We start from the raw sequence: 13,706 nt of genomic DNA on the forward strand, positions 1-13,706 counted from the left end.
CCCTCAGGGAGGATAGCTACAGTGCAATCACTTCTCCTTTATTCTCCTCCTGAGATCTTGGGCATCCACCGGGCCTGGGACTTGAACTGCAGCCTACCATGTGGGAGTCCAGTGACCTAACCACTATGCTATTTACTGGTCCCAATCATCATATGTATTTTCCAAGAAGTTTTGTAAGAGCTCTTCACACTGTCTTAGAGGATGGACTGATTTGATAACTTAGCAACTTTTAAATGTTCAGTATTTGTTTTATTTTTATTCCTGTTTTATGTTAAACACCTCTGGGCAGTTTCATAATACTAAGCTTTAACAATAACTGTAGTTTTGATGACTTTAGTTTACATGTTCATCTCTTCATTTTAGGAACACCCCTTCTCTGCAGGTATATTATGTCCAGATTCTATAAAACTACTTTGCTCATTAGACAATATATTACTTCTGTCAGGAAAATTAATATGTTATTATAGGTTCTAGATACAAACAAACAAAAACCCTAGCAAAAAAATCTTAGTAAGTTTTGGTGTCCATCAGTTAGTTTGCTACTGTGTTTAAGGTTTTTTTTTATTTTCATTGGGTCTCCTAAACTGTAGCTTCTGTAGTCATTTTCATGTCAGGTAATTATTTTCTTTTTATGCTCATCCACGTTTACTGAATTATTTCAGGTCGATCCTGGCATCGACATTCAATTACAACTCCTAGAATCATAGTTCTCACCTTTTTGAGTAAGTGAAAATTGAACATCAAAAGTTCAATACTCATGCCCAAAATCCCAAGGGGAGAATGGAAGAGAAGGGATTGCCGTGTGACCATCACCCCCTAGAGAGTGAACTCACACTTTCTATCTCTCTGTCTCTCTCACAAGTGCATGTGCCCTATAGCAACAAAACAAAATGAAACAAACAAAATCAAAACTCTCCCCAAAAAATATAACCTCAAACTTCCCATAAATAGATTACATCTTTCCCAGAATTGATAACCAGCCTCACAGACCTGCAGAGCTCCCCTGAAATTGTTTTAGTTCACACCTGTAACTGGAAATCTAGAATTTCCCAGCCCAAGGATGGTAAAGACCAACAGGTTTTCTAAGAAATCTAACTAAAGTCATATAAGAAATAAATTCAAAACTCTGAGCAAGCTTGTGTGAAATTTTGGCAGTCACAATTAGCAGATAAAAGAGTGATCCACTGGCTTATTTGGAGCAGCCCTACTACACACACTTTGAGAGTCCATTCAGGTGGACTAAATAAGGCTATCAAGCTGTTCTGCTAAAATATAAAATGCTACCACCTGGTAAAAGGGATCATTTTGCAAATAATAATGGAAGTAGGAAAACACTTCTTCCTAGAGCACTAAATAAACTCAATAAAGTTTGTTCTTTGGCAACGTGTGTGTGTCTGTGTGTGTGTGCATGCACATGTGCACACTCTCACACATGCTCTCCAACTGCTGTCCCTTGAGAAGAATATGATTTGAGAAATTTTTCAGAAGGAAGAAGCTGGATCACCCACCTAAGGTCCTTTGGATTTGAAGCACCAAATGACAAGTTGGGTGTCTTGTGTGGAGTAGACTCTGATGCCAGGCAGGACAACTAAGTCTTGTGGAAGTATGCCTAGGTGACAGTGCGCCTGACGTAAGACCAACATCCGTGAGCTTGGGTTTGCAGTCCCTAAAGATGGTAATTCACAGAGAAGAGGTGAGTAGATCCTTTTCATGTGTGATTATGATGTGGATTAGTAAGAGATTTATAAATTATCCTTTGTATTTTTCTGAATGTCTTAACACAGTTTCAAATCTTGCACATGTTATATAGTGATGTTACATCATGTTTTGCAAAATAGGTTTATTACTACACAACTTTAAAAAAGTAGATCACAATGAATGACTTTTACATATTTTACTCCCTCTACTAGAGCAGTTTGAGGTGATATAAGTGTAACAAAGTTGAGTGTGTGACTTCTGAATATACAAACTCTCAAAGCTGAATAGTCCATGTATTAAAAAGTATATTTTATTAGTTGATGTACTGTCATTTCACCTCTTTGTTCTCATTGTTACAGAATTCTTTTAAAAGAGTTTTAAGTTTTTAGAAAAAGCATCTTTATAATTGTCATGACGGGTATTTTTTTCAGAATACAGTTAAGGCAAATATATATTACTCAATTTCAAAGCTTAACATTTCTGTGTATCTATATACATATATTTTATTTCTAATTTTGTGTGATGACATTTAGATTGAAAGATATACCAAAGAAAAGGAGGCTAGTGTTTATTGGAAAAGGGACATGAATAGCACGTGGTAACATGGCTGAGACTGAAGCCTTAGGACTTATCCAAATGAATAGCTCACTGTCCTTCTAATTCTTATGAGAGAATTTAAGACTCACTTTATCCATCCATATGTAAGGGCACAGAGGACACATCAATGTTAGAATGTGTGTATTTCCTGAACTGAACTGGCTTCTTACTGGTGGGGTTCTGTGCCCCAGAAAGTTTCACAGTTTTACTTTTTGGTGTGTGTGTGTGTGCGTGTATTAGTGGGAGGAGAAGATGAATAAACGAAGGTAAGGGTTGCATTTTACTTGATTTTCTTTAGTGGTTGTGGAGGATAAGATTTGTGATAATTTACCTATCTCCGTACCTCATATTATATCACATAGATTTTTTTTTCAAGTCTTTTGGTGGAATAAGTAAGGATGTAAAAAACTAACTCGATGAACCAGAAATGTATACAATTTCTTTTCCTGTACCCTCCTATCTTTATGGATATATGGATCGTATGTTTCTTTGATCTGTGCTAAATAGTCTTGAGTCATATCAAGGCATTCTGTAAATGTAATCTTGTTTCAACCTAAAAATACCAACACAAAGACTAAGTTTATAACTTTTATGGTGGCTTTTTTTTTAAAGGGTTTTGCCATAGAGTGCATGTACTTGCCAGAGTGACAGACAGTGAGAAGGATAGTGAGAAATCACAATCCCTTCTCCTCTTGGAATTTTGGACACGCACACATGCACGCACATGAGCCTGTTGTAATTTTCAAGTCACAGGTCTGGGACTTGAACTGTGATCAGTCATGTGGGAATCCAGCACCTTAACCACCACACCATCTGCTGGCTCCTATTGTGGCATATTTCAAGCTATCATCTGAGATTAGTACTAACAATAGACAATGCATTCTTCCTCTTTCAAACTTTGTAAACATCCTTAATAGAAATTGTGGAGAGAGATTTAATTAATACTAGTAGACTTGGTTTTCAGCTATGACAGACTGGCTTATAGCAGAATAGTCCTCTTGTTGAGAATAACTGCAAACCCAGGCAAAATATTAAGAAAAAAAAATAGAACTAGAGAGCAAGGATGTAGTGATAACGTTAGTAATGTGCACCTGACCTAAGAAGATTAGAATATTCAAATTAAAATATACCAAGGTTTTCGGCTAAAACTATTGGAACAAATACTTTCTTTCATAAGAATTTTAAAAAGAAACACTCTCTTTAGGTACTGTGGTAAGAGGGTATATAGTGTAGAACTGATACTAGGATACTTGGGAGAAGCTAACTAAAGAAAGCAAACCAGAGAGATGTGTAGGAAAATGGAACCAGAGACCACATCAACCTCTGGTTTGTGCTTGAATCTGCATCTACCTCTGGTCTTTTCAGGTTTACAACCAGTAATTTTCTAGATTTGTTTCAGCCAGTTTGAGCTGGGTTTACTGACCCCTGTAATAAATTCTAAATGATATACATATGTTATAATACCAAGTAGAGAAAAAATGTGACTCAAAAAGTACAATATGCAATGTGTTCTCAATTATGGCAAATGTGTATTCACACACACACACACACACACACACACACACAAACACTAAAAATATGTTTAAAAAAAACTCTACATGGTGACCCACTATTAGTTTTTAAACTTTTTATGAATTTTCAAGTTTCACAATGGATGCCCCTTATTTTCATTATCTAACATGTAATGTATATTTTTTTCAAGTCATATGTTGGGAGATAAATTGGGCGAATCCTTTTGAATATTCTCTTAAGAGTTGTTCTCTGTAGAAGGAAATGAAATCCTTAGCTTTGGAACTTGCATAAAAGCACCTCTAAATTCTAAAAACACCTTGGATAGTACTCACCTATATGAGTTAATCTGGCCTCTCTTCCTTGCATGCCAAGAAAACTGCTAATACTCTGTTCAGATCCTGTAGAACGAGACTGCTAATTTATCTGTGCTCTTCAATTTTTGCATCACTGTAGGCCTAATTAAGACAGAAACTTGTCCCCTGTTTAGATTGTCCATTGCCTTGGATTATTCAACTTTGAGAAGTTAATTTGAGTTGAATGCTTTTACATGGGGTTAGGAACTACACAAGTAGCCACTATTATCAATTAGTATTAGTAGTAATGACACAATCGTGAATTGTTTTTACATTCAGTAATAGTTGTTTGTACAATAAAATGCTATAGGCTAAGTTCCTAATTCTTTATCTGGTTATCAAATTGAAAGTTATTATAAAAGTGAACATGGGTAACAATTCTTTGAAATAAAACAACAAAGTGTTGCTATATATAAAAACCCCACTGTCAAAAGCACACACCATTTACCTGGTTCTTCTGTGGCTGTGACAGTTCCAGTGACCTCAGCACTGGATGTCACTAGATAACTCATTGCATTAATGGGCAAATGGTTAAGAAGTATGTTCTCCAACTCCTTACCATTAGAGGATATCACTTTTTGATTAGATTGGAGGAGAGAGGCCACAATGATAATATTTCAAATCTTTTTCTTAGTTCTGTAGCAGTATAATGTATAAATAGATAAATAACTCATTTCTCATTACAAATATGTTTAAAATGATGATTCTGGGAACTAAGGTCCTGTGCCCTTGAAGTTATTTGTCTTATAAATGCAGTGTTCCATCAGACAGGTCATTCCATTTGATGAAAATGTGAATAGTGTATGTATGTAGACAGATTTAGTGAGACAGAGATAGCTCTCTTTAATTGTTCACCTAGTCGACTTACACATCCCACTAACCAAGTCCTGTTGGTCCTACCTTTAAGCCCTTCCCAGTTCTGAACCAAAGATTAATATTTGACACAGCTTATCAATATGCATATTCAAAAGTGGTATTACCATCCATCAGCTATTAGACATTCTGATAGATTTTCTGTGTAAAAAAAAAGACTTAAAAGTTTAAAATTCAAAATAAGAAAAGGACCAAAAACAAGTTTAGATTTTCATCAAACAACAGCAATGATATTTTTATTACTTCTTTCACTGTATGTGAAAGAACTTATTTTCATATCTATATATTTTCCCTTAGGTCTAAAAATATTTCATGTAAACAATTTTATATTTAAAAATAGCCTTAAAGAAAGATTTTTGGTTGATTAGAAAAGCTATGACCAAATACCACAAAGAATAAACAAAAGCAGTCTGCTTAGGTATTTTATAGCTTGTGACTCTGAAGTGAGTGTGTGAAGAGTGATTTAAGTCCCCCGTTCTCAGGGTGAGATAAGGAGATGAAACATGGGAATGGACTGGCAATGTACCACTCAGGCACACAACGAAGGGGGTCCTCGACCCTCTAAAGTCTAGTTCATGCTCCTAAACACGGAAACCACAGAGAGTTAATGATAATTGAGATCATATGTTTCTTATCAAAGCTTCCTCAAGAAAAGCAGCTTAAGGGAAAATTCATAAATATGTGTCTTGACCACAGTCTACCAATCCCCTTCCGCATCGGAGTCTTTAGCTAATTTGTTGACTTAATTACCCAAGGCACAGGAAGGTTAAACAGAGTGATAATCTGATTTTTGCTGATTGCTGATCACTGCAGAAAGTGGCCCTTAGAATGCAAAAATAAACCTAGAACCTTTGGCTATATAAAATGAAGAGGTGTGGCAATGATCCAGATAATTCAGACAAAGTTGACTGTTTACAGTAATCAAATTATCTGGATAAGTATTCAACCTACACTGTATCTACCAGAACAGCAGCTTTAATCATATCATCTGTTCTGATTAAATGGGTTTTCCTTATATCTGCAAACTATTTTTATCTAATAGTTAAATCCATAAGAAAAAATCCTATTAGTATAGCCTATAAAAATATCATTGCAAATGATAGAGATAACTAATAACATTCTAAGTAATGGGTACTTGTCCTTAAATAATTGGAAAACATGAGACCTCAGAAAGAAAATAGCATGTGGGGAAAAGAGATTTACAGTGGTTGAGTCTAATGTGAACGTCTGTATGAAAAGTGAGGCAAAGAAAGTTGACGCTATTGTGGTAAATGGAAGTTTACCCCATGCCAGATGAAATGGAAATCTATATTTTGATAATCTCTGATTGTCAAGAGGCACAGACACAAAAGATAAATAAAAATACCCCTGACTTTAGATGAAATAAGAATTAGTTAACTTTTCTTAAGTAATACTTTCTCATTTTAGAAGTTTTGACAGATATAGAAAATTAAAAAGGAAAAAAACAAAATCTTGATCCAGAGAACATGGCTCTACTATGGTATGTTTCTGGAATTTTTAATAATATATTATGCTGTTTGAGCTTCTGGGTCAAGTGAGGCATGATTTTTAATGATGCTGGTCAATTATATAGTATTTTGTTAACCAATAAAATGTGGGAGAAAAAAAAGGAATGGAAATCAACTGTAGATACCAGAGATAGAGTGGGAGAAGGGTGGGATACGACAGAGGGTGAGAAATGGAAGGGGGTGTGTGCATATGTGTGTGTGTGTGTGTGTGTGTGTGTGTATGTGTGTGTGTGTGTATATATATATGTATATATGAAACAAGAAATGGAAAATTATTTGTGATAATAACATGTATGACTAAGCCATTATACAGTGTATTCTGGATGGGAAACTGTATCTTATATGCTGTGATGGTGTTCAGTGAATAAATGCAAAATAAATAATATAAAAAAATTGGAAGCACACTGTATCTACTGTTTTAAAGCATGTATTTTTGATTAGATGATATCTTGGTTATCTTATGTCAATAAATATGTAGATATGACATCACTTTTAATTTATTCACATAAAATGTTATAAATCCAACTTATTTTTGACACATTATTTTTAATTTTATTACACATAACTTAGTGTTGGATATTCTTACACATGCATCTTTATACTTACTTGATTTCCACCCTTTGGTAAGAGTCCTAGAAATCGAATTACTAGGTCAAAGAAAATGTACATTTTTATAATCTTTGATATATACTGGTCAACTGAGTGCCACACTTTTTTTTACAGCTTTTCAGTGGTACAAGCTGAGTACGATAGGCCATACTTTCCCACACCATGTGATCACTAAAAATCTTTATATAACATTCTCTGGTTTAGTACTTTCATATGTTAAAAAGTCATTATTTTTATTTGTAGTTTTTTGAAAATTAATGTACTCTTATAGTTTTGTTATTATTTTTTAGGTTTTAGCCATAGAGCACATGTGCTCAGAGAGAGAGAGAGAGAAAGAGAGAGAAAGTAAACTCACTGAAATCTTCCTCAGGAGGGATCTGTATGAGATGTTACTTGGAAATCACCCCTTAAGGGGTATGACCATATCACAATTTCTTCTCTTCTATTACTTCTCCTGCATTTTTCTATCAAGAAAATGCATACACACGCCCAGCGTGATTTTCAAGCTGCTAGGTCTGGGACTCATACCTTAGTCAGTCATGCAGGAATCCAGTACCTCAATGACCACGCCACCTGCTGGCCTTTATCATAGTTCATTTGTCATTCTGTTTATTCTATTGTGAGCCACCTATTCATATACTTGCATGTTTTTCTTTTGGGATATTCATTGTTTAACTTTTAAGAGCTCACTGTCATAGTAAGAATATCAAACCAGGCCAACTGATGGCATGATAGTTGAGATAACTAAGTTCCACATGGACAACTGTGTGGTTTGAGTCCCTGACCCAGCAGCTGGAAAAAAAAAAAAAAAAATCACACCTAGTGTATGTGCATGTGTGCCCAGAATTCTGAAAGAAGGGGGAGGTGGAGAAGAGGGGATTGCAGTGTACCATCCCCCATAGGGGATGCTTTCTTGATTTCTCTCTCTCTCTCCACCCTCCGCCTCCATTCCCATCTCCCCAGTAAACTCATGTACTCTCTGGCAAGTTAAAAAAAAAAAAAAGAATAATGAACTTCTGTCTATGACCATCTTGCAAAGAATTTTCCCAGTTTAAGATTTGTAACATTTTCATTATATTTTTAGTTTAAAATCTCCCCAAATTTATGTCAATTTTTTGAACATTTTTTAGAGGTTTTTGCTATAGAGCATGTACACTTGGAAGAAAGACAGAGAAAGACAGAGAGACACAAAGTGAGAAATCACCCCCCCCCCTCCAGAGGTGATAGCCACACTGCAAGCCCTTCTCCATTCTCCTCTCAGTATCTTGGCACACACGCACACGCGCCTGTTGTGTGTTTAAGCCACGGGGTCTGGGACTTGAACTGTGTTCGATGACATGGGAGTCCAGTGACATAGCTCTTATGCCAACTGCTGGTCCTGAACTTTTTCCTCTATTGCATCATCCTATAATCTTTGCTTATAAAGTCTTTCATTTTTAGAATCAGTTATGGATATATTTATGTTTTCTTATTCCAGATCATTTTATTGTTATTTTAAAATTTAAATGGATTAAAAGAATCCATTTGGGGGACCAGCAGTTAGCTATGTCACTGGACTCCCATGTAGTCGACCACGGTTTGTGTCCCGGACCTGGTGGCTTAAAACTCACTCCAGGCGTGTGTGCGTGCATGCCCAAGATCCTGAGAAGAGAATGGAGGAGAAGGAATTATGGCATGACCATCCCTCCTGGGAGGTGATTTCTCACTTTCTATCTCTCTGTCTCTCTGGCAAGTGCATGCGCCCTATAGCAAAAACCTCTCAAAAAAAAAAAAAAAGAATCCATTTGGAAGAAAAGTAAATCATTAAGAAAATAAAATTACAGCTTGGGAATTTTGAGTATATGACTTGTGATTGTATATCCCGGTTTTTCAAATGACGATAATTGTATACATTAAGACCAGAACCAATAAGGCACACATCCCTATCTAGAGAGACATTAATACTACTTTGGGTATCTCAAGAGTCTTCAGCTAAATCATAAAAATTCAAAACTAGGATAAAAACCAGAAATGAGTTCAGAGAGGAAAATATCAAGTCATATGCAAAATAATAAAAATAAAAATAGCATTCTTTGATTAATGTGTTATGTTAGAAGACATGAAATAATACATCATAAGTTCTGAAATAAAATAATTTTTTTAGAGAGATTTTTGCTATAGAGTGCACACATTCACCAGACAGACAGAGAGACAGAGAGACAGAAAGTGAGAAATCACCGCCCAGGGGAGATGGTCATGTCACAGTCCCTTCTCCTCCATTCTCCTCTTGGGATCTTGGGCATGCACACACATGCACACAGGGTGAGTTTTAAGTCTCCTGGTCTGGGACACAAACCACAATTGATTACATGAGAGTCCAGTGACATAACTATTTTACACCATCTACTGGTCCCAATAAAATAATTTCAGCATAGATTCTTTACCCAGACAAACTAGCATTCACAAGTGAGCACGAAAGGAAGATTTTTTTTTTTAAATTGGGTCCTTGGGGAAAAATGTGTCATGACTTTCCTGACCTAATATGTAAATAAAGATAAAAATCACTAAATTCTTCCTTACAAGAGATTTATTTGAGATGTTACCTTGATATGTTTTAGCATAATGGGAGCATAAATAGGAATAAATTAGAAACAAGAGCTAAAGTTTTCAAATCAAGGGACCAGTGATGGGATAGTCCCATATAACAACTAGAAAGCCAGAGCAGAGGGAAGGGGGTTTGGAGGGAAAAATCTGTAAGAAAAGGTATAGAAAATGACTTATAGGATGAATGATTGGGTAGAGAATTAAAAAAAAACTTAATGCACAATAAAGGTCAATACTATAAAAAACTAAGGGATGTGAGAAAATTTAAAAATAAGAAAGTGTCTCAAACCAAAAAAAAAAAAAAAAAAACCTCAAATGAAACATAATTTTCAGTAATTGAGGCATAAAAAAAGAAAAGTCCATTTAACACTAATGATAGAAACAGTCTCCTTTGATTTTACCAACAGCGGTGACAATCAACCTGTAAATACGAAAATCCAATTCTAGCACATCGCTTGCTCCAACTTGTCATTTATAATCGTCATAACGTAAGCCCTACAATTGACCCCCAACTTCTACCTTCTTATAGAAAAGACATGTATCAGGGCTGTAATAGTTGTCAGGAAATTTGTTCACAATTTTGATAATGAACCACTAAAAATGCAGTTGACAAAAAAAGGGAACTAAAGAGAGAAGATGGAGAAAATGATGGGTGCACCAATATCCTTATTTTATAAAGTATGAACCAAAAGGTACTCTGGAACCTAAGTGAAATAAGAATCAAAGATGCCAATATATTAAAGATTATAAAGGTAACTAATGAAAGACTGAATAGTAAATATTGAACCCTGATATGGAGTGGGTAGATGGGGAAATTGGATAGAGTAGGTAAAGAAAATTCTCATCTTACATGTCAGAATTAACAGGTATTGTCTCAAGTAGATAAAACAGGAACTAGAAGTTCAAATATATGAAGCTATGGAAGTAAAGCCATAAAAATGTTAAGTAGAAACAGATTGCAAATGTGAGCACAGGGAGTGACTACTGTCCTTTGCTGTAAACTTTTCTGTAATGTTTGATTTGTTATCAAGTGTCTGCAGTAATTTGCTAAAATTCAAACTAAAAATAAAAGAAAAATATGCCAGAGAAAATTGTAGTAATCACAAAAAGTCTGTCATTAAACATGCAAAAAAAAAAAAAACCTTTCTGAATGACAGAAACAAACTGATCATGTGAATTAAGGGTGAATGAACCTTAATTGAGATGTTCAACAGAAGAAGAATCATGCTATCTCATCTGTAGCAGATAATTTCTCACATTTTAGCTAATAATTTTGTTGTCTAAAATTAAGGCTATTTCCCAGCCTCTCCTGCAGCTGGTGATAGTCAAAAAAAATAAATAAGTCCTGGCTAGCAGTGTGAATAGGAGTAATGTGTGTAATACTCAGAGTCCTTATAGGCAAGGGGGTGCTTTCCACTTCCCATCTCTTCTCTTCTAGTTACTTGGGACATGGACTGATAAACACATTGCATGTAAGAAAAGCAAGATTAGAAACAAAGTGCCTTGCTCTAGGTCATCAGGAATGAATGGCAGAGCTGAAAGGTAAACATGGGTATTCTGATATAAATTTATACTAACTATGAATGATTTGGAATACTCTATTGAATTCATTCATCTATTTTGAGCACCAGAGGACACATGTACTCTCTAAAGAGAGGCGGGGAGAGAGAGAGAGAGAGCTCCCTATTGAGGCAAGGTCACACCACAATCCCTTCTCCTCCATTTCTCTATCTTCTTAGGACTTGGGGAGCTCATGCATATAAATCCAGCATGTTTATTAAGGTGCCAGGCCACAATTCAAATTGCAGTCAGCCATATAAGATCCATCTGCCTTAACCACTAGGCTATGAGCAGCCTATCTACTGCATTCGTCACTTCTACAGTAACTACATTCTAAAACATTAATTTGCTAAAGGCAAATTGGCTTTTGAAGGAATCAAGGCATTTACAAATAGATTACTTTATCTGGAAAGTGGTTTGTACTCTAAGACATTTAGCTTCAAACCATTTATTTTGTAATAAAATCTTTAAAACATTATTTTTTAAAACTAAATTATGTTTCTAGATTTTTTAAGGTCAAAATTTTCTATTCTGACTTCAATTAGAATTACATTAAAATTAGGGAACCAGCAGTTAGCGTAATGGCTATGTTGCTGGCCTCCCACGTAGTCTACCGTGGTTCGTGTCCCGGACCCGGTGGCTTAAAAAACTCATGCCGGGCGCGTGTGGAGAATGGAGGAGAAGGGATTGTGGCGTGACCATCCCCCTTGGGGGGTGATTTCTCGCTTTCTGTCTCTATGTCTCTCTCTGTCTGTCTGGCGAGCGCACGCGCCCTACAGTGAAAATCTCTCCAAAAAAAAAAAAAGAATTACATTAAAATTACACACACACACAAACACACACACACCAAAGACAATCTTAAAAAAGAGCAAAGTTGGAAGGCTCACACTTCCCGATTTCAAAACTTACTACACTGCAAAGCTACAGTCATCAAAACTGTACAATAATCAAGACAATACCGTACTGACTAAAGGACAGACATATAAATCGAGGAAATAGAATTGAAAGTTTAGAAATAAACCTGTATACGAAAAACTCATTTTCAACAAAGATACCAATACCATTCATCGGAAAAATAGTCTTCTCAACAAATGGTGATAGAATAATTGGATACAATCATGTAAAGTAATTAAACTGTACTGTTACCTTACATCATATTTAAAAATTAACTCAAAAGTAGATAAAGACCTAACTGTAAGAGGTATAAGTATAAAACTCTTAGAAGAAAACATAGGGGCCAATTCTTTTGATCTAGGATCAGACAATGATTTCTTAGTTAAGACATCAAAAGCACAAGTAATAAAAGAAATAGAAAATAACAGTATCAAGAAAGAGAAAAGGCACAGAATGGAAGAAAATATTTGCAAGTGATATATTTGATAATGGTCTATGATCCAGGATATATAAAGAACTCTTAATACTCAACAATGAAAAGAATAATCCAGTCAAAAAAAAAAAAAGTGAAGGATCCAAGTAGACAGTTTTTTTAAGGAATATATACAAATGGTAAACACAAACATGCAAACATGCTCAACATCATTAGTCAGTACAGAAATGCTAGTCAAGCTCATGAGATACCAACTCACAGCTATTAGAATGGTTATAATAAAAACTATAGACAATTAAAAAATGATAGAGAGGATGCAGGGAATTTGGAATTCTTATACATGGGAACCTAAAATGAAGAAGTCACTTCGAAAAAGTCTATACAGTTCTTGAAAAGTTGAACAGAGTTTCCACATGACTCAGCAATTCCATGCCTCAGTGTATATAATCCAAGAGATCTGAAAACACATCCACATAAAAACTTGTATATGAATGTTCATAGCAGTTCATAGTCAGAAAGCGGAAACAACCTAACTGTTCATCAAATGAGTGGATACTCACAAATGCACTATTTCTATATAATGGAATACTATTTAGCATAAAAAATGAATGAAATACTGATACATGCTACAACATGGGTGAACCTTGAAAATCAGTCATAAAAGACCATAGATTGCTTGATTTCATTTTTATGATACATTCAGAATAAGTAAATGCTTAAGAGAATAGAAAGAGGTTACCAGGAAAGGAGTAAATGGATAGTTACTCCCTAATGGGTATAGATTTTCATTTTGAGGAGATAAAAATGTAATTAAATTAGATAGTGGTCCTGTCTATTCAAGTTTGTGAATATACTAAAAAGCACTGAATTGTATGTTTTGAAAGATGAATTTTATGGTACGTGAATCATATCTGAAAAAACACTCAGTGAACACACATATCAAGAAAGAACTGGCATTTACTACTTGGTGGTAATTTAATTCTTCCAGCCATTGTGATGAATTAATTAATTAGGTAAATCAAAGATTTATACCAAATTTTTTCTAACTTCATCTCATGTTATTTC

Source organism: Tupaia chinensis, unplaced genomic scaffold (genome assembly GCF_000334495.1).
Source record: "Tupaia chinensis unplaced genomic scaffold, TupChi_1.0 Scaffold000118_1, whole genome shotgun sequence".
NCBI classification, from domain to species: domain Eukaryota; kingdom Metazoa; phylum Chordata; class Mammalia; order Scandentia; family Tupaiidae; genus Tupaia; species Tupaia belangeri.